The 21165-nt window shown below is 41.2% G+C and overlaps 1 protein-coding gene across 2 annotated transcripts in view; it reads left to right on the top strand.

Moving 5' to 3' along the window:
- Window positions 1–21165, top strand: part of PIBF1 (progesterone immunomodulatory binding factor 1) — a 188376-nt gene that overhangs the window by 154278 nt on the left and 12933 nt on the right. The window lies entirely within an intron of this gene.

Raw genomic sequence — 21165 nt, 5'->3', positions numbered from 1 at the left:
GAACAACTGTTGGGCGAACAATTGTTCGTCCAACAGTTGTTCAAGGTGTATAAGTGTTTTAAGATTAACCTATCATCCGTTTGAGTATGTACTTTTGTTATGTATGTAGTAAATGTAAATAGATTTTACTGGACTACATTTTACATGTGGCGTCAAATGACAACTAAATCAAAACTAAAGAAGTGAACGGACTTTCAGTAACCGCAAAATATTCTACTTTTAAGCAATCTGAAGGTAAAGGTGAGATAAAACTCTGATTGTGTAGGTAGATATTTCCCTCAGTTTTTGGTTTCTGGTTATCTGAAAAAGCTGGCTAGATATCTACAGACTATGAGCTTTCATACCATGGATAGGTTTTTCCAAGGTTTTAAAACATTTCCAATGTGTGGTATTAGTTTGGAAGTTCATGATATTGTTGTGTAGTATGAGACATGGGTCACTAGTATTCTTGAGTTTATTGGATCAATCACATGAGACGATTCTAAACCAGTGTTCCTTCAAAGCTTGCAGAAAAATATGTCTTGATGGTCACTTAATGAACTCAACAAACATGAATGCCCAATCCTCTATGCTGATGGAACTTTAAACCTAGCGCCAGCTAGAATTAGATTGTTGGTGTAAATACCCTTTACGGATAGCTATTAAGTAAAATACATCCATGTTGGGAATATAAATGGATCTATAACAGTCTCTAAGTTATTTTGATGGTTGTCACCATTCAAAAATCAGGCAGCTATTGTGTTAAAAGAATTTTGCACTCTGAATATCGACTACAGATTGTAAGCACATGAAGTACTCAGACTTAAATGGGTTTTTCAGGACAAGAAAAAAACGGGCCACATCTCTCTATGGGCTGTGTCTGTAATTGCTGTTCAGCTCTAATTACTTGAACAGAATGAGATGCAATACCAGACACAGCCCATAAACAGATCTGGTGCTGTTTCTGGAAATGAATGGGTAGTATTTCTGGCCATTATATGGCTTGTGTCCTGTATTTTTTGCTCTCTGTAGGCTGCATCTTTAATTTTCTGTTTTCTCTCAGCTGGTGGATGGAGACAAGCTGCAGTGATTTTTCCCATAAACTGCACATTGAAAGAACAGCAGATTTTGCTCCTTAACTCTTTGTAGCACACTCTAAATAACAGCATTTACACAGAACAACCCACCCAGCAGAGGCAGATGGGAGGGTGACATTGGTCCATAGAGGACACCGTGGAATGAAATTTTGCAGCTCACACCTAAACTTTAAGTGAATTTCACCATTGCTCACACATATATTTGATACACAGAGTATATCGAACACTAGTTTTTCTGCATTTCATTGGCAGAAAAAAAATACTCCATTATGTTTGAGATACTAAACACAAACCACAGGGTTGATACACATATTATGGCATTGCACTAAACTGACCAGCTATTGGCATGAGGTTCTTGCTTAAATTAATAATGAATATCCAATATTACTGGATGCGGTCCTCCTGGTCTAGGTACTAGGGTATGTATGTGACTTGCAAATAGAAGAGGCAGAGCAGCTGGCCATAACTAGGCTGCTTCACATGGCAAGAAAGTTGATGGCACAGCATTGGGCTTACATGGAACCAGGGAATTCAGGTCATAAGTAAACTAGCTTTTAACCATGAAAAGGAGTATATACCTCTAGCGGGGCGTAAGTATGACAAGCTTTGGGAAAAAGTTTCCCCGGGTTGGTACTTCTACACGTGCTTAGCACTGTTCTACCACTACGTTAAATTGCCATACTTGCAACATGAAATAAAGCCGGTGATTGCCTGCTACAGTTCGGCCAAGAAAATCGGCTCAGGATAGCTAATACATGGTTTATGCAACCCAAGCGCCGACTATACACGTGGACATCTCCCAATGGCCTCCCTCGAAATCAGATTGATTACATCAAACTTCAGTCATTGCAATAAAAACCTTTACTGGCACCGACTGTGGCACTGATCATGAACTCCTTGCAGCTAAGATCAAGATCAAATTCCATAGCATTAAGAAAGGTGCTCCATTGAGAAACTTCGACACCTCTAAAATCCCCCAATCATAGACTATTGAGATGTCAAACTGATTCGAACTGCTTGACACATCAGAAGAGCATCCAGAGTAACTATGGTACGATATACAGTTCACAGTTATGGAAACAACCGGTAAGCATCTCACCTATAAGAAGCAGGAAAAACGACGTTACTAAATGCCAACTTTCAGTAAGCGGCAAGAAAAGACAAGGAAATGGACTGGAATGAGCGTTGCAAACAACTTGAAGCAGAAGTCATGGAAGGCTATATGCAACGCCTATTCTCACAGGTCAAGATGGCCCGAAAACCTTTCATGGTACGCAACGGCACAATAAAAGACAAAAATGGGAAGGAACTGAATGACCAACAGAGTATCAGGGATCGGTGGAGGGAATACTCAGAGGAACTATATGCCTGCAACATACCTGGACCATTGCATGAGATGGAAACTGTGGACTTGGAGCCCTCCCTTATGGAGTCAGAAGTGGTTATGGCAATGAAACAACTAGCCAAAAATAAAGCACCAGGCATAGATAATATACCAGCAGTGCCCCAATACTAGTGAAAACCATCACAGCACTGTGCCAGGAAGTATGGGCATCCACACAATGACCACAGGACTGGAAAAGATCTCTCTTCATCCCTCTACCAAAGAAAGGCGACTCCCAGAATTGCTCCAACTACCGAACAATAGAACTCATTCCGCATGCAAGCAAGATCCTTCTCAAAACTATACAGGAAAGGCTGAGATCAGTAGTTGAAGCAGCACTCCCTGATGTGCAGGCAGGATGTCGGCGAGGACGCAGTCCCGGCGACCATATTGCAAACCTGCGATGGGCCATGCAAAAATCTTGAAAATGCCAAAAGAATATCTACAAGTGCTTCATCAAGGCCTTTGACTGCATCAACCATGACAAGCTATGGCAGGCATTGCAAGAGCTGTACATATTGGCACATCTACTCAAGCTAATAAAATCACTTTATACCAATCAAGAAGCCACTGTGAGAACACAGTATAGGGGCACAGATTGATTTGGAATCGGTAAAGGCGTCCAGCAGGGGTGCATTCTGTCACCCGTCTTGTTTAACCTATATGCGGAGGTGATCATGCGGAAAATGCACCTAGACAGATTGGAAATCTGGGTGAAAATTGGTGGCAGAAACATCAACAATCTCCATTATGCGGATGACACAACTCTCACAATTCTAATTGCCAAAGGCAAAAAGTACCCATAGGTAATATCCCCTAAAATATCATCTAAATACTTTATTATTCAAAAAGACAAAGACAACATCCGAGAAAACTACCCTGGAGGTCCGCGCCCTGAGCTTGGACCTAGGGTCCAAGCTCAGGGCGCGGACCTCCAGGGTAGTTTTCTCGGAAGTACTACCTGTACCTAAAGCCACACTAGAAAGGCAGCAGGATCTTAGGGAGGTAAACAAGTGGCTCCGGAGTTGGTGTAAGAAGGAGGGATTTGGGTTCCTGGAGAACTGGGCTGACTTTGCTGTCGGCTACAGGCTCTACCGTAGGGACGGGCTGCATCTTAATGAGGAGGGTGCAGCTGTGCTGGGGGATAAGATGGCTAGAAGGCTGGAGGAGTGTTTAAACTAGGGACTGGGGGGGAGGGCAAAAAGAGAAATAGTGGAGTAGCCAGTGTAACTAGCGACCCGGGTCCAAGCAAAGGGAATGGGGGTCGAGCAGGGGGTGGGGTTAGCACAGTTAGAAGGGATATAAATTGTATGACCACGAATGCAAGAAGTCTGATCGGTAAAGTGGGTGAGCTTGAAGCGAGAATGACTGATGAAAATGATGATATAGTCGGAATTACGGAAACATGGCTTGATGATAAGTGCGATTGGGCGGTGAATTTGCAGGGGTACAATCTCTTCAGAAGGGACCGAAGGAACCAGAAAGGGGGAGGGGTATGTCTGTACGTTAATTCAAACTTGAAGCCGAGGCTACGGGAGGATATAGGGGTAGGAGAAGAACAGGTGGAATCTCTGTGGGTAGAAATACAGGGAGGAAAAAATAACAAAATCCTGATAGGGGTCTTCTATAGACCACCAAAAGCAACAGAAGAAACTGATAACTTACTATTAAGGCAGATAGAAGAGGTGTCAAACCGCAACGAAGTAATTATCATGGGGGACTTTAATTATCCAGATATAATATGGGAAAACGAAACCTGCAAATCTCACAGGGGTGATAAGTTCTTGAGAGTAATTAAAGACAATTACCTGAACCAACTGGTACAGGAACCAACAAGAGGGAGGGCCATTCTGGACCTAGTACTAACTAACAAACCGGAACGTATAAAGGGGGTGCAGGTTGAGGGCCACTTGGGGAACAGTGACCACAATATAATCAACTTCCAGCTGTCATTCAATAAGAAGCCTTATCAGGGAGCGACAAAGAAACTAAACTTTAGTAAAGCAAAATTTGATCAGCTCAGAATTACTATCGGTAACATTAATTGGGACAACATCCTCAAAAATAACGGTACAGAGGACAAATGGGAAAAGTTTAAAAGGATCCTAATCACCTCATGTGAGCAGTTCATTCCCTTTAAAAATAAAAAAAACTCAACTAAAAGGAAACCAATGTGGCTCGACAAGACGGTAAGAGGGGCAATAAATGAAAAAAAGAAAGCGTTCAAACTACTAAAGCAAGAAGGCAGCGAAGAAGCGCTAAAATCATACAGGGAAAAAAACAAAATATGCAAAGATAAGATCAAAACTGCCAAGCAGGAGGCGGAAAGAGTGATCGCCAAAGAGAGCAAAAACAACCCGAAGCTATTTTTCAACTATATTAACAGCAAAAGGATTTGCAGGGAGAGCACTGGCCCTTTAAAAAATAATGCAGGAGAGATCATTGATGATGACGGAGGGAAAGCAAATCTACTAAACAGTTTCTTCTCAAGTGTATTCACAAACGAAAAGGAAATGCCACACGAGATGCAGGGGAATAAAATGAACCCATCACAAAATATCTCATACCTAACGCAGGAGGAGGTGCGGAAGCGACTAAAGAAGACAAATTGATAAATCGCCGGGCCCAGATGGATTACACCCAAGGATACTAAGGGAACTAAGTGACGAGATAGCTAGGCCGCTATATCTAATATTTCTAGACACTATCAAGACCGGTGTAGTACCATTGGATTGGCGCATTGCCAACGTGGTTCCAATTTACAAAAAAGGGAGCAAAAGTGAGCCTGGTAACTACAGGCCAGTAAGTCTCACTTCAGTAACGGGAAAAATTTTCGAGGGGATTCTGAGAGACGCCATCGATGAGTACCTCAAGGAGAATAAGGGAATAACTCCTCACCAGCATGGGTTCATGAAGGGTCGCTCATGTCAGACAAATCTGATCAGTTTCTACGATGAAGTAAGCTCTAAGCTGGACCAGGGAGAATCTATTGATCTTGTATATCTGGACTTCTCTAAAGCCTTTGACACCGTGCCACATAATAGGCTAATATACAAAATGAGGCAGCTCGGACTGGGCGAAAACGTGTGTAAGTGGGTAAAAAATTGGCTCAGAGATAGAAAGCAGGGTGGTAATAAATGGTTCGTACTCTGATTGGACCACAGTCGCTAGCGGGGTGCCACAGGGTTCAGTATTAGGCCCCACTCTGTTCAACATATTTATCAATGACCTGATAGAGGGGCTGCACAGCAAAATATCAATATTTGCAGATGACACAAAATTATGCAATATAATTAATGCAACGGAGGACAATGTGCGGCTACAAACGGACCTGGATAAGCTGGGGGCTTGGGCAGAAAAATGGCAAATGAAGTTCAATGTTGAAAAATGTAAGACTATGCACATGGGCAGGAGAAACGGATGTCACCAATATTCACTTAATGGGGTACCACTAGGGAAAAGTGATATGGAAAAGGATCTGGGGGTATTAGTGGATAGTAGACTAAACTGGAGTAACCAATGCCAGTCAGCTGCTGCAAAGGCAAATAAAGTCTTGGGGTGCATTAAAAGAGGTATAGGGGCGAAGGACGAGAACATTATCCTCCCACTATATAAGGCACTTGTCAGGCCTCACATGGAATACTGCGTACAATTCTGGTCACCGGTGCTTAGGAAAGATGTCACAGTGCTTGAGGGGATTCAAAGAAGGGCAACTAAACTAATACATGGAATGAAGGGACTGGAATACCCAGAGAGGCTATCAAAATTGGGATTATTCACCCTGGAAAAAAGACGGCTAAGAGGTGATCAAATAACCATGTATAAGTACATGAGGGGACAATACAAGGATCTCTCCCAAGATCTGTTTACACTCAGGACCGCGACGGTAACAAGAGGACATCCGCTACGATTAGAGGAAAGTAGGTTTCATCACCAACATAGAAGGGGATTCTTTACTGTAAGAGCAGTTAGACTGTGGAACTCTCTGCCAGAGGAAGTGGTGATGGCAAAATCCATAGAGGAGTTTAAAAGGGGACTTGATGTCTTTCTGGAGAGGAAGGACATTATAAGATACAAGTCTTAGGTTAATTGTCAATCCGGGTATACAGGCAGGTAGGAACTATTAGGGGTTGATCCAGGGAACAGTCTGATTGCCATTAGGGAGTCGGGAAGGAATTTTTTCCCCAGAAGAGCTAAATTGGCTTCTGCCCTTGGGGTTTTTTTTGCCTTCCTCTGGATCAACACAGGAGGATAGACAGGCTGGACTAGATGGACATTGTCTTCATTCAGCCTTACATACTATGTTACTATAAACAAATAATATTTAAAATAAAGGGGCAAACGGTAGTAGCAAATGAAATGTGACCAGCAGTATCGTGTGTAATTGTGCATATACACACGATACTGTTGGATGGCCAACTTCCAAAAGCCTATGTAGAGATTAATAAATCACCACCACCAAAAGCCTATTAAAATTATTCTTTTGCCACCTAATATATTCCTGATGACACAACTCTGCTTGCAGAAGCAGTTCTGAAGCAGCTGATATGTAAGATTAAAACTGAAAGTGAAAGAATGGGAATTAACCTGGATTTAAAGAAGACTAAAATTATGATAACAGCAAAAAATCAAAATCGACGATAAGGCCATAGAATGCGTGCGAGACTTCATCTTCCTTGGCTTGAAAGTTGACCAGGCTGCAGAATCTATGCTAAAGCTAAAACATAGGCTAGCATTGGGGTGTAGCGCAATGCTAAGCATGGACAAAATCTGGAAAAGTAGGGTTATCGCCATAGCAACTAATTGCAGGATAGTGCAAACCACAGTTTTCCCCAGAGCCATGTATGGATGTGAAAGCTGGACTGCGAATAAAGTTGTTAGAAGGAGGATTGATGTGTTTGAGCTGTGGTGCTGGTGAAAGCTGCTGCGTATGCCCTGGATGGCAAGAGGAACAAACAGAGACGTCCTGAATCGTATAAGACCCGATATATCACTGAAGGGGAAGATCACCAGACTCACGTATTTTGGCCATGTAATGTGAGTAGAGTCGCTAAAAAAATCTATACTGCTTTGCTAGATCAGTGGCAAAAGAAGACTTGGCCACCAAAGGACCTGATGGCTGATACTGTCAGAGCTGATACTGGCATGGCTATCACACAACTGAAAGAAGCAGTGCCAAACCGAAAAACATGGATGAGCCTAGGGTCATGAACGACTAAACGGCTAACAACAACAACTACTTGCAACAGAATAGAGTATTGGGCGGGAAGTGTGCTGTATGTTTAATTGTTGAGATCTTGGGGGGAAAACTTGATAACGGAAATACCCGCAACTTTGATACTTTGATATACTGTAGTTCAATTGTACCTTGGGTAGCTATGTACTTGGTATGCATTGCAAATATTGAATATGATGTTGAAATACCGTTGATATAAAAGAAAGGATGACACCCAGAACTCTTGGATTTTGTGAAGAGACTTTATTACCCTTATGTTGTACGATTTACTCGTCAACTGGATTTTGCCACTGTTGGGAGATAAAAGAGTGAGGAGAGAGTTGTCTATTATTTGTAAATTGTTTTCCTGTTTCAAAAAGTTAATTAAAAAAAAACATTTCAATGAAAAAAGAAATAACAGCCTATCAGATGACAGTGTGCTGCAGCACTGAGTAGTGAAGATGTGATTTCATTAGTGGTAACACAGTAAATTATTCACTGTTAGCTGCAGTAGCACATAATGCAATGGCCCTTTTACACGTGATGACATTCGGGTAAGTGGCTGCATGAGCGCTGACGTCACCACTAAGGTCGTTAGCACTCATGCATAGCATTTACACTGACAGGCTTCAACCTGGATTGCAGGCTTCTCGCTCAGTGCTTCACCCAATATGTGAAGCGGGGAGCGTTTACCCTGAACGACCCAGCATTGTTTTTTATGCTCACTGAAAATCAGCCCTAAGACCCTGTGAATGAATAGTGATTTTTTTTTTTTGTATTTAAACTGCACGATTATTGCTCATATTTGAATGAATTTTGAACTATAATCGCCCCCTGTAAATGGCCCATAAGGCTCTATTCTTTACCTCTTCCCCTCTCAATAAGCTTCTACAAGCAGCATGAGGCAACACCCACTTCCTCTTATCTGCCTTATCTCTATTACCAGAGATGGACTTCACCTAAAGGCCCATTTTGACACGATGATTATCGCTCAAAATGCATTCAAAAGCCATTTTTCAGTTTTCTGCCGAACGATGGATTTCAGTTCGGTTTGAAATTCGTCCTTCAGCAGAACAGCTGATAAGACGGACTGCATGCTGTGTTCTGCCCGGGGAGTGCTGATTACAGCTGATTATCATCTTTGTGTCTAAATGCACCTTAACAGGCAATGGACAGCAAATTACAGTGATTTTTTTTCAGCACAAAAATGTAATTTCAGGTAAAGTGATTTGCACTTTTGCTAGTTATCACCTCTGCTATCACAGAAGCACAAGCTTGTTGAAGAGTTAAGGACCATTTAGACACAACGATTATTGCTCAAAAGATGTCTTTTGAACTATAATCATTGTGTCATTTACATCGCAAGATGATCGCTCAAACGTTGAGCGATCACCTTGCGCTCTAGGGGATGCAGAGAACAAGCAGGGGGCCGCTTGTTCTCTGCATCCAGCTGTTCCCTACTGGAAGTGCCCAACTGTCATGCAGCCGGGCACTCCCAGCGGAGGATGCAGAGGACAAGCGGAAGGCCGTTTGTTCTCTGCATCCAGCTATTCCCTGCTGGGAGCGCCCGGATGTCATACAGCCAGGCGCTCCCAGTGAAGGATACAGAAGACAAGCGGAGTGGCCCCACTTGTCTTCTGCATCCAGCTGTTTTCTGCACGGAGCGCCCAACTGTTACAGAGCCAAGCGCCCCGTGCGGGGTATGGAGAACAGAGCTGGACTGCTCTGTTCTTTATACCTAGCCTGTCATCAGTGAACGGGATACAGCTGAAACAATAGTATCAGCTGTATCCCGCTGTGAATCCCTGATAAGACTCATCGTTGTCTTTCAGCACGCTGAAAGACAATGATGAGCGATGGTTCAACGAAAACTGCACGATGTCAGTTAGACACAACGATTATCGCTCAAAAGATGGCTTTGAGCAATTTTTGAGCGATAATCGTAGTGTCTAAATGGGCCTTTAGTGACCACTTACAGTCAGCTACACAATGATTCTGTCAATTTAATGAGCGGCTGTAGGTTCGGCTGTGTGACTGGCTATAAGGATGAGCAAGCCTACATTGAAAGCCGAAACATTTTTAGGGGTAGTGGAACATTAAATCTAAAATGAAAAAAAGAGAACAAAGAGTTAACCAAGAATAGGATATAGAAATAGGGAATTATATACTGGATTTTAGTTGGAATTGCCTTTTAAAATGAGTGGCAAAGATTACAAACTTAAGCGCCCTTTTTGATTTATAGAAACGAGTTTCATTGGCCATTATTCCTTCGAAGCACAGTGCTGTTACAGTTTCAGAAGTCAACCTTTTGTTATCACTGACCTCAAGGAATATGGCGTTATTGAATGAAAAACATTTATTCTTTTAAGTATAAACAAGCACTACTAAAACTTGTCAGATCTCCGCCCAATAAAAATATTTTATCAACTTTGAGATTTCTTTTGAACATATTTGGCATATATTTTATTATTTTATTTGTGTCAGCCCTAGAGCTGTTATTTTTTTATTACTTCTTTATTTTCATCACCTTTACATTACAATCATATGAACCTCTATTGCAAGATGTGCAGGTAGAGTATGACGGTTCATTTCGGCCAATCTTTGACATCTTAAAAGGAGCTGTCTCGTTCAAATGACCGCTGTGGGAGCGCAGTATAGGAGCACACAGAAAGCGCTTTTATAGGAACCAATGATCGCATCTAACCCCCGTGGCGCGAGCAAAGTTAGGACCTGACCTACCTTTGGTGCGTTCTTTCCATAGACTCCTATAGGAGCCTTGAAAGCATGCTCCTCGGATCGTGTAAACGGGCTAATTCAAGCAGCTGGAATTAACCCATTCACGCGATCTTTAGTGCAGCACAGCCTCAATCTTTGCACGCGTCTAAATATGAAGTCGGGGCCTAATATAATTAGTGACACTTATAGGTAAAAGCTGCTACTGTCTTGTGCATGTATGTAGTAATGTTTTGCTGTGTTTTTTAGAACTACAGATATGTGAGAAAGTAGTAATTGTGCAAGAAGACATTTCTCTGGACTTCCTGCTATTGCTGTCAATAAGTGAAACAAAATAATGGCTCGTTAACATCCGCATTGGAGGTTTCGTTCGTAACTTCCTTCTCTGAATTCCGTTTAAAAGCAGGATGAAATATCACAGCTGGAAACCGAGCGGACCCCATTATAATCTTGTAGACATGATACCTTTTAATGGCTAACAAAAATTGATGTTACAGTGAGCTTTCAAGACCACATGGTGTGATTACTTGACATTACATAAAAGACAATATAACCAGGATAAGATTGCAATAGCTTTATTGTCTTTAAATTGATGTAGGTTCACAGCCCTTACGCCTCCCCCCACCCCCCACCCGCCCCAATCCCTGCACCAGATTTGTCCGCTGTAAAAAAAAAATAAAAATCCTTTGGATAGATTCAGTTTGTGCAAAGTATGTACGATTTTGTTAAAAATAGAGATGAGCGAGTATACTCGTTTCGAGTAATTACTCGATCGAGCACCGCGATTTTCGAGTACTTCAGTACTCGGGTGAAAAGATTCGGGAGGGGGGAGGGGGGAGGTGTGGCGGAGCGGGGGGTAGCAGCGGGAACAGGGGGGAGCCCTCTCTCTCTCCCTCTCCCCCCCACTCCCCGCTGCAACTCCCCAATCACCCACGGCGCCCCCTGAATCTTTTCACCTGAGTATGGAAGTACTCGAAAATCGCGGCGCTCGGGCGAAAAAGGGACGTGGCCGAGTAGGCTCGCTCATCTCTAGTTAAAAAGAAAAAAAAAATCAAGCACCTACGAGGAGTTGTCGTTTTGCTGCAAATCTCGGCATGCAGTCATATCTCAGGCAGATATGCAAATGATTAGAGTTGTGGTGGGATTAGATGAACACCTGAGACCCCCAAAATGGTTCCACATTTAGCCTATAAAAAGGCTTTCAGAGGCTGCTTGTGTGTAGGGGACCTCTTTTTCCACTTGCATAGAGCTTCCACTATACATGCCTCTACAGTGCAATCAAAGAGATTGCACCTAGTTAACATAGTTCGAGCAGGGTCGTGTTATTAGAATGTGAGAAGCCTGATGGTCTTATCGACGAATTGCCCACCACCTGGGTCATTTTGACCTGACTGTTAGGAGATGTTGGAACCAGGGGATTCGTCAAGGTGACCAGGCTCAGGGCGCCCTCGACAGACCTCCAATAGAGAAGATTATTTGGTCGTCTGACAAGCATGAGCAGCTCCAACTGTTTCATTGTCTGCCATCCAGGGGCAAGTGGCACTTTTGTTACAGGCCCGTGTGTCTGTCAGAACCATTGCCTTTGATACCCACCACTACTCATCGTTCAGCTCTAGTAGTGGTACAAGCAACAATGACAGCTCAGTGATATGTTCAGGATATCCTGCTGCCACATGTGTTCCTCTGATGGCTGCTTCCAAGAGGAATTCAGGAGGATAATGCTCGGCCACGCACAGCAAAGGTGTCACAGGCTTAGTAGAATGCACTACATAAGTAATGCAGTGTACTATTCTACCAATTGAACAATCTTAGCTTCAATTGCCCTTCATGAACCCAAAAAAAAAGTGTCCAAAAAGGTTTAATAAAGTGTAATTGACAGAAAAAAAACTGTTTAAAAAATATGCACTTCTCCGCACATAAAGTTTTTTCTAAATAGATAAAATAGCAAAAAAAAAACTTAAAAAATAACATGTAATAGATATTACCACGTTCATAACGACCCAAGCCATAAAAATATTTTGTTATTTATCTTGGTGAACCCCATTAAAATAATTTTTAAAAGTAATTAGATAATTGCTATTTGACTTTTGTTTGCCTCCTAAAAAATGTAGTAAAAAGCAATTCAAAAGTCATATGTTCCTCAAAATGGTACCAATAAGAGTGACAACTCTTTCTGCAAAAAACAAGACTTCGCAGATTGAATTGTTTTTCTTTAAAAGCATGTTTTTATTGTGCAAAGTAGTAAAAAAAAATCTATATAAACTTGATATCGCAGTAATTGTGCTGATCCACATAGGAAAGTTATCATGTTATTGTTACTAAATGGGAAACCCTGTAAAAACAAAATCCAAAAACAATGGTGAAATTTCTGGCCATTTTTTCCATCTCCTTCCCCAAGAAATGTAATAAGAATTGTACAACACATTGTATGTATCCCAGAGTGGGGCAGATAAAATATACAATTCTTTCAACAAAAAAACCTCATACGATTCAGTTTTGGCTCTTGCAATGCGACAATGAAAACCACTAGGTCCTAAAGGCACAAAATAGGCAGGTCATGAAGGGGTTAAATTAAAATACTAACACTGCCATGATTTTCCCAAGTCTGGCCAAAAGGGAACATAGTTGTAGAAGATTAAAGGTTGATCCCTTTAGGCAAAACAGGTTTTGGTTCTGGCCCACAGATATATTTCAACTTTCCACTTGAAATCTTTTTTAATTTTGGAGAAAATTCACTGAAAAAACACAATCATTAGAGGAGTTGAAAGGAAGGGGGGGGGGGGAGTGCATGAATGTGTCACTGACAGGTCAAACCTAATATTCTGGAAACCACTGTTGGCTAAATGTGTCTTAACTGTTTTGTATACAGAACTGTTTGAACATTTAAAGGGGTTGTCCAATATATGAAACATGGATTGCAGTATGTGGGGATGATATGATGTTTGAAAAATAAAGACCAGTACCTGCCTCACACACTGCCCGCTGCTCCAGCTCTGCCACGTCCTTCCTCCTGAATGAACTTTGTTTTCATTGGCTGCAGCAGTCATGCGGGTAAATGGGCGCATCACCATTGCAGATAATGTTGACTGGGACATCATTGGCGACATCTCATGTGACCTTTATCCATAATTGGGGCCAGCAGGTCTGGAGACCTCACAGATCATGTCACCAGAGAACTGAATGGGGACACTTTTAGGCACATGAGATCATTTGAAAAAAAAAACAGGCTGAGAGTAGAGGGGGTGAGGGCTAAACAATCAGAATAAAACAGAAACTGCCTTTAAATCTCTGTTGGCGCAACACTATGTAGGGCTTTTGGTCAATTCCCAAACATTGTTCTAAATACTTGAATAAAGTGTCTGACCTTGATTTGCATGAATGCTACCATCCAATAGATGGCGCTGCAGAGGTATTGTTTCATCTTCCGTATTTGCATATTTTGCAGAGGAGCATGCATGGCCTTAGAAGTCTCCTCAGTCGCCTTTTAAGTGCTCTCCTTAAGGAGAGATGATACTCTTCCCGACTATGAAAACCAGTCACACACAAGGACCAGTTGAATGATTTTGTATTTATTGTTTTATTTATTTCCAATTTTTGAAAATGGTAAAACTCCCCATAATCTTGAATATATGTGCAAGAACAATCTTAAAGCTGATGTTCTGCTATTCTGTCATATACAAGTACAGGATTTGTACAGTGGCAGCTTGAAAATAAAGATCTAAAATCTGCTTGTGCAACTTGATTTGCTAGACGGCACGTCATTACTCATTAGGCACGGCTGTCTGTCGAATGTAGCCAAAAGCTATACTTGCAGGGGTCAAATAGGGATTTGGAGGAAAGTGAGCAAAATAATCAGTTATCTATAATACGCATGGATAAACCATTGAGGGTATGAAAGGGAAAATACAAGGATTGCAGATAAAGCAAGGTGAAGGATATGGTGGTGACCGTGTGTAGGTGAAAGTAAGATAGACTATACTGCAGTGTTAACTATTCTGGAGAGTGCTCTTTGTCCAGACAGCATGAGTAGGGGAAAAGGAAATCACTCCTGCCACAAGGGAAGGGAGTCCAGAACATACTTGGCTTTGGTGAAATGGTGCAATGTGTGTGATGCAGTCTGCGTTCTAAAAGTGGAATGGAAATTCATCTGAATAGACAGATTGTGTCATCTGACAAGGGAGACCATTTATATGAAATATTAGTTTTTGTTTGTCTTTTTTTATGTAATAAACTACATTTATAACTTTTGTGTATTCTCAAAAACATTTTTAACGGAGTAGCGGGTTTTTTTTTTTAGTATATGCAGCCTAAAGATTAATTATTACACTATTACACTTTTTTCCAGTGTTGTGCATTGGAAATGGAAATTGCATTAAATTGGTCCTCTGGTATTAATAAACTAGGTTGGGTTCTCTGGTATTAATACACTTGGCTCATTAGCTCAGCGTTAAATTTACTTTACAGTGTGCACAGAAGATTCAATGGGCTTTCTACATAAAGAATCTCCATACAGTCATTAGCCAGAATATCTCAACTCTCAGGCCTCACTTTCAGTATATTTACCCTTAAGTTACAAGGTTTTCCGGAATCTAGTAAATAAAAGTTTAATGGACAGCAATGAAAAAGAAGATAAGAGTTTTAAGAAAGTACTAAGGTACAGTGTGCTCTATCTCTACACCATTTCTTCACTTCGGCTGCCTCAGGGGATGAAAACAAATAATTGTGTCTGTTGTGCGATGGAGACATGTATCAGGCACAAAAGCTGGCCAAACAAGGTACATTTACACTGAAAGATGATCGCGCAAAAAGCAGTTTGAGTGAAGGTTTTGAGCGTTCATCTTTGCATAACTCTTAAGTAGCTAATTAGCTGAAGAGTTAAATCCAGGCGGAGCAGGACACTGCTGATAAAGCAGCTGTTTGCATATACAAAACAGCTGCTTTGTTCTCACAGTCATCAGCAGTGCCCCGCTGAGCTGATAGCTCTGAGAAACAGCAGGAGCTCTTGGAGCTCTCAGCTGGTATCCCACTGGGAAGTCATAGCAGGATAGGAGCTGAAAGAATGCGATCAGCGCCTCCTGCTTAGAAAATCAGCGTGCGGCGCTAAGTCATCAGTGATTTGTAGCTTGCTAGAAATCAACGATGAACTAATAGTGCATGATGGCCGCGCACTTAGACACAACGATTATTGCTCAAAAGCCATCTTTTGAGCGAATTTTGAGCAATAATCGTTGTCTAAATGAGCCTTAAGAGAAATCTCCTCTGAACACGCTGATTTTTCGTCTATTCCCAAAGGTAGATGTTCACACTGGAGCATTCTGACAGGAAACTTTTTGCTTTTTTCTCATTGAAAAAAAAACACGCTAAGCAAAATATACATGTTCATGGGGGAAATGCTGGTATCCAAAAGAGCGTTCTGCCAGCAGTTGCCGACTCGATTCTCGTTTGCTACAATTCTATCAAGTCTAGGCTAGTGTTCTATAGCTTCAGCACTCAAGTACTCTCAAGAGGCCATAGTTTGTGGATATCCTGTGGAGAAAGCACCCAGGTCAGTTTCTGAGGCACTGACGATAATTACATTACCTGTGCAATTCTGAGGAAACCCTGCTAATATCACCTGTTGTGGGAGTTAAGAAACACTCCTTTAGGCATTCCTTCATTAGATAGATCCATCAGCAGCACAATTTTGTGAATATCTTTGCACTGGTGCCTGGTTTTAACCCCTTAGTGATGGCTAATATGCCTTTTTACTAACCTCACTAATGGGCTAAGGCCTGTTTCACACGGACTACAGAATCATCGCTGCAAAACGCATGTATGTGAAGCTCAGGGTTTCCAGTGTTTTTTCCGGCTACAAAACAAAACCCATTGGAAACCATGGGCTTCACATACATGCGTTTTGTAGCGAGATTTTGTAGCCCGTGTGAAAGAGGCCTTAATCCTGCACATAAATCTCTTTTTAAGGTGATGGCTTGACTGACTTACAGGCAGACTCCTACTCTAACTGCTAGGAGCGGAGAAACCTCATATCCTGGCAATTTAAACCCTTACATGGCATTATAGTTATCAACTGGAGCAGTAAAAGGGGCTCCTCCTGTGACCTATTGAAATCCTGCAATATGATTGCAAGGTACCAATGGGTTCCCATGGCAGCTGGACTAAGGCCTCCGTGTCCTGCTATGTAACTCAGCCCCTAAAAAGTAATGGGGACTAAAAAATGATGTCAAAGTTCTAAAACGCTTAATTTTAAAAACAAAATCTTCTTAACAAAAACACATTTTTCCTCACAAAAAACATGTTTAAATGGATAAAAAAAAGCAAAAAAAAAATTTTTTAAAAAGCAAAACATAACAGGTAACAACCCAAACAATAAAGATATTTTGTTATTTGTCTCATATGGTGAACGTAAAAATGAAAAGCAATGCCAGAATTACTCATGTTCTTTCTTTTGCCTCACAAAAAAGCAACAAAAACCAATCCAAAAGTCACATATACCCTAAAATGGTACCACTAAATCTGAAACTCTTTCTGCAAAAAGCAAGACCTCATATAGCTCTATTGCCAGAAAAATAAAAATGTTATGGGTTTTAGAATGCAGTGATGCTGATTCAATTATTTTTCTTTTTTTTTAAATATGTTTTGTTATGCAAAAGTAATAAAATAAAAAATCTATATAGTTCGTATCGCAGTAAACGGGCTGATCCCGATAAAATTTTCAGATTACTTCTACCGAATAGTGAATGCTATACAAACCCAAAGACAGTGAAGGAATTTCTCTGCCCCCTCATCCCAAAAACTGTTATAAAAGTTAAACATTATATGTACCCTAAAAAATACAAGCCCTCATACATCTATGTCAACGAGTTATAACTCTTTCAATGTTATGATGAAAATCTCTTTGTCCGTAAGGCACAACATAGGCCAGTCACTAACCGCTTAACCCTTTCCAATCCACTGTCTGACGTCTTAAGACATTATGATTTAAGGCTGTACAGCTCCAAAGTTGGAAGATATCCGTCGGGGTTCCCTTACTGTATATTGCCAGCCTCTCTGCTGTGGGAGCCTATCCAACGTGTCACCTCATGCAGTACTGGCTTTAGCCAGCATATAGCGCCGTTGTATAACGACAGAAAAAGAGTAAGCCCCCTAGGAAAACCTAGGTACAAATTGGATTGGAAAGGGTTAAAGGATCTATAATGGGTATGTTGGATATCTATTCTAATGGCTTCAGTACAGAGTTTTGCTTATACTAGATACACTTGTCCCACGGTATAAAAACGGGAATTTCTTAAAAAGACATGCATGAATAATACCGTTAAGTCGATTGTGTAGAGTGGAGTTGAACAAACCCAGCATATAGGAAGTGATCATTTGATTATTTGTCATAGGAGATAAGTGTCTGGCAATGGATTATGTTCCTGTCCTTCCTTGAAAACATACAAATTTGATGTAAGGCCGGGGTCACACAAACATATCTTGCAGTGTGCGCATGCAAGAGATACAAGCGTGGCACGTAGCAAGAACACAATGACTCAGAAGTGTTTATTCCCAGGTTGCCTTGGATACGTCCTGTAGGCATTCCAGCGCTACAGGTCATGCTTGCTCAGTAAGAACTACCAGGGATGGCTTTTCTCCTATTCATCCTTTGGGACCGGATTGCCAACCAATAGCAGAGCAGCACTTAGCAAAGATATGCACAGGAAGAAAATACAGGGCAGGGGGGGGGGGTAAATGTAGCTTCAAGTTGCATATCAGCAGGGATGTAATGGCAATCTTGAAAAATAGCAATTATGGGGAAACATCTGAATTAAAGGGACAGGATAAGCAGTAATGGCTGTGTGATTTATACCCATAACCAGCTGTGCAGAAACATGACATAAACTCCTCTCATATCTTGAATTTCTGAAAATGCACTTCACACTTGGAATAGCCATTTAATGGAAAGTAGAAAACCTCCTTCATATATTCCACAAAGAAATCATAAAAAGAAATCCTCCTTACTGCCCATTAGATGGATAATATGTGGGATTTCAGACTTTCCTTTTTTCATGCTTGAGAAGAACATAAACTGCTGTGAAATATGTGGGCCCCATACATATAAAGATTATTAACGGACGGCAGCAGAGGAGTTTCCAACTGAAGTATTTACCTACCTCTAAATGCATTTAGTCTGGTGACAGCTCCGAACATTATTTATGAAAGCCGAGTACAGATAAGGCATTAGTCAGAAAAATGCATTTTGCCACTTAAAACGAAAAACGGTTTGAAATACTTTCGTGCCAATTGTTTAGATTAGCGGATTAAGTGGTAGGCTGGTGCTTTAGCTCCCATTACCTGTGGGGAGACTTGCCCTCAATAGGTGGTCAGAGTTTGAGAACATCTCACTATATGAAGTCATATAGGCCAGGTTGGCAGCATATCAGGGAGTTAAATGAAATTTTATAGAGTTGCAGCTGTGTAAACTCTGAAGTCATTCTACACAGGAGTGCTTCTTGATGTAAACACTGATAAGGATATAATGTATTAGCAAAGCTTTGGGAATCCTCGGCGCTATTATTTCAGAATAAAGGAACATTTTAAGTACACTAACAAACTTAGCAAGGTAATCTTGTAATGGCATATGGCATGGTCTATTCAATCAGACTCTTCCTGGTGCAAATCCAAGTTACATAGGAAATGTGAGTAAACAGGCTGCATGAGGGTAGGAAATAAGGTAGTAAATACTTTATTGGTGAGCTTATTAAAGTCTGAACTCTGCGTCTCAAACTTTATGCGAAACATTCTTACTGTACAAAATGAACTCATTAAACTGGCTTTAAACTTTTTCGTTAACAATCCTCATATACTTTATATCTGTGCATGTACAGGTACTGGCTGGTGACCGGTTCATGCAGCTTTCTATGTACTATCCTGCTTGGTATAAAAAGTGGCCGGACCATAGTACAAAGTACTTTTGCCTTTTTTTGTCGCCCCATTGCCTCACAAATTGTCAGCTATTGGCAGCAAGGTCTTCACTCGTATAGAGCCTCATGTGGCGCAGAGTGCTACGGCAGCAGAAATGCAGTCCTAAGCTCTCACTCATGACTCATCTTTAGTCTGTGATCTATTCATATACACATCTTTTTCACATGTGCTGTTGGTTAGCCCAATTCCCCCCAATCTGTATGTCCTTTTTTCATTGTTCTTGCCCAGAAGTAGGACTTTGCATTTCTCTTTGTTAAATAGAATCATAGAATGGTAAAGTTGGAAGGGATCTCCAGGGTAATCAGGTCCAACCCCCTGCTGAATGCAGGATTCACTAAATCACCCCAGACAGATGTCTGTCCGGCCTCTGTTTGAATACTTCCATTGAAGGAGAACTCACCAACTCCCGTGGTAACCTGTTCCACTCATTGATCACCCTCACTGTCAGAAAGTTTTTTCTAATATCTAATCTGTGTCTCCTCCCTTTCAGTTTCATCCCATTGCTTCTAGTCTTTCCTTGTGCAAATGAGAATAGGACTTCTCCCTCTGCACTGTGACAGCCCTTCAGATATTTGTAGACAACTATTAAGTCTCCTCTCAGCCTTCTTTTTTGCAAGCTAAACATTCCCAGATTCTTTAATCATATCTCATTGAACATGGTTTGCAGACCGCTCCCCATTCTGGAAGCTCTTTCTGAACTTGCTCCAGTTTGTCTATGTCTTTTTTTAAAGTGGGGTGCCCAAAACTGGACGCAGTATTCCAGATGAGGTCTGACTAAGGAAGAATAGAGAGGAATAATGACCTCACGTGATCTAGACTCTATGCTTCTCTTAATACATCCCAGAATTTTGTTTGTTTGCCTTTTTGGCTGCTGCATCACATTGTTGACTCATGTTCAGTCTATGATCTATTAGTATACCCAAGTCTTTTTCGCATGTGCTGCTGCTTAGCTCAATTCCTCTCATTCTTTATTTGCTTTTTTCATTTGTCTTAGCCAGATGTAGGACTTTGCATTTCTCCTTGCTAAATACCATTATGTTAGTCGCTGCCCACTGTGCAAGCTTTTCTAGATCTTTTTGAATACTTACACTCTCCCCCCTCATGTTAGCTATCCCTGCTAGCTTTGTGTTGTCAGCAAATTTGATCAGTTTCCCATCAATTCCCTCCTCCAGATCATTTATAAAAATGTTGAACAACACTGGGCCTAGGACAGAGCTTTGTGGTACCCCACTTAATACATTCTTCCCTTGGATGTGCAGCCATTTATGACCACTCTTTTGAGTACGATCACTCAGCCAGTTCTGAATCCACCTAAGAGTTGCCTTGTCAATCCCATATTTGGTCATTTTTTTCAATAAGTATGGTACGAGCTACTTTGTCAAATGCTTTACTAAAATCAAGAAAAACTATATCCACCGCATTTCCCTGATCAACCCAGTCAGTGATACTATCATAGAAGGAAATTAGATTCATCTGGCATGACTTGTTTGTTACAAACCCATGCTGGCTCTGGTTAATCACTACATTTTCATCCAAGTACTTGCATACATGTTGTTTAATAATTTGTTCAAAGATCTTTCCCAGTATAGAAGTCAGGCTCACAGGCCTGTAGTTTCCTGGATCCACCTTCTTCCCTTTTTTGAAGATAGGGACAAATACCATTCTGTTAAGTGCAGTCCACTGTTCAAGCTTGTCTGGATCTTTTTCAATCCTTTCTCTTATCTAGTGTTAGCTGTCTTTCCTAGCCTTGTGTTGTTGGCAAATTTGATCAGTTTCCTCTTGATTCCCTCATCTAG

The sequence above is a fragment of the Eleutherodactylus coqui genome, chromosome 1 (assembly GCF_035609145.1).
Source record: "Eleutherodactylus coqui strain aEleCoq1 chromosome 1, aEleCoq1.hap1, whole genome shotgun sequence".
Taxonomy (NCBI): Eukaryota; Metazoa; Chordata; class Amphibia; order Anura; family Eleutherodactylidae; genus Eleutherodactylus; species Eleutherodactylus coqui.
This window is presented reverse-complemented; position numbering and strand designations above follow the sequence as displayed.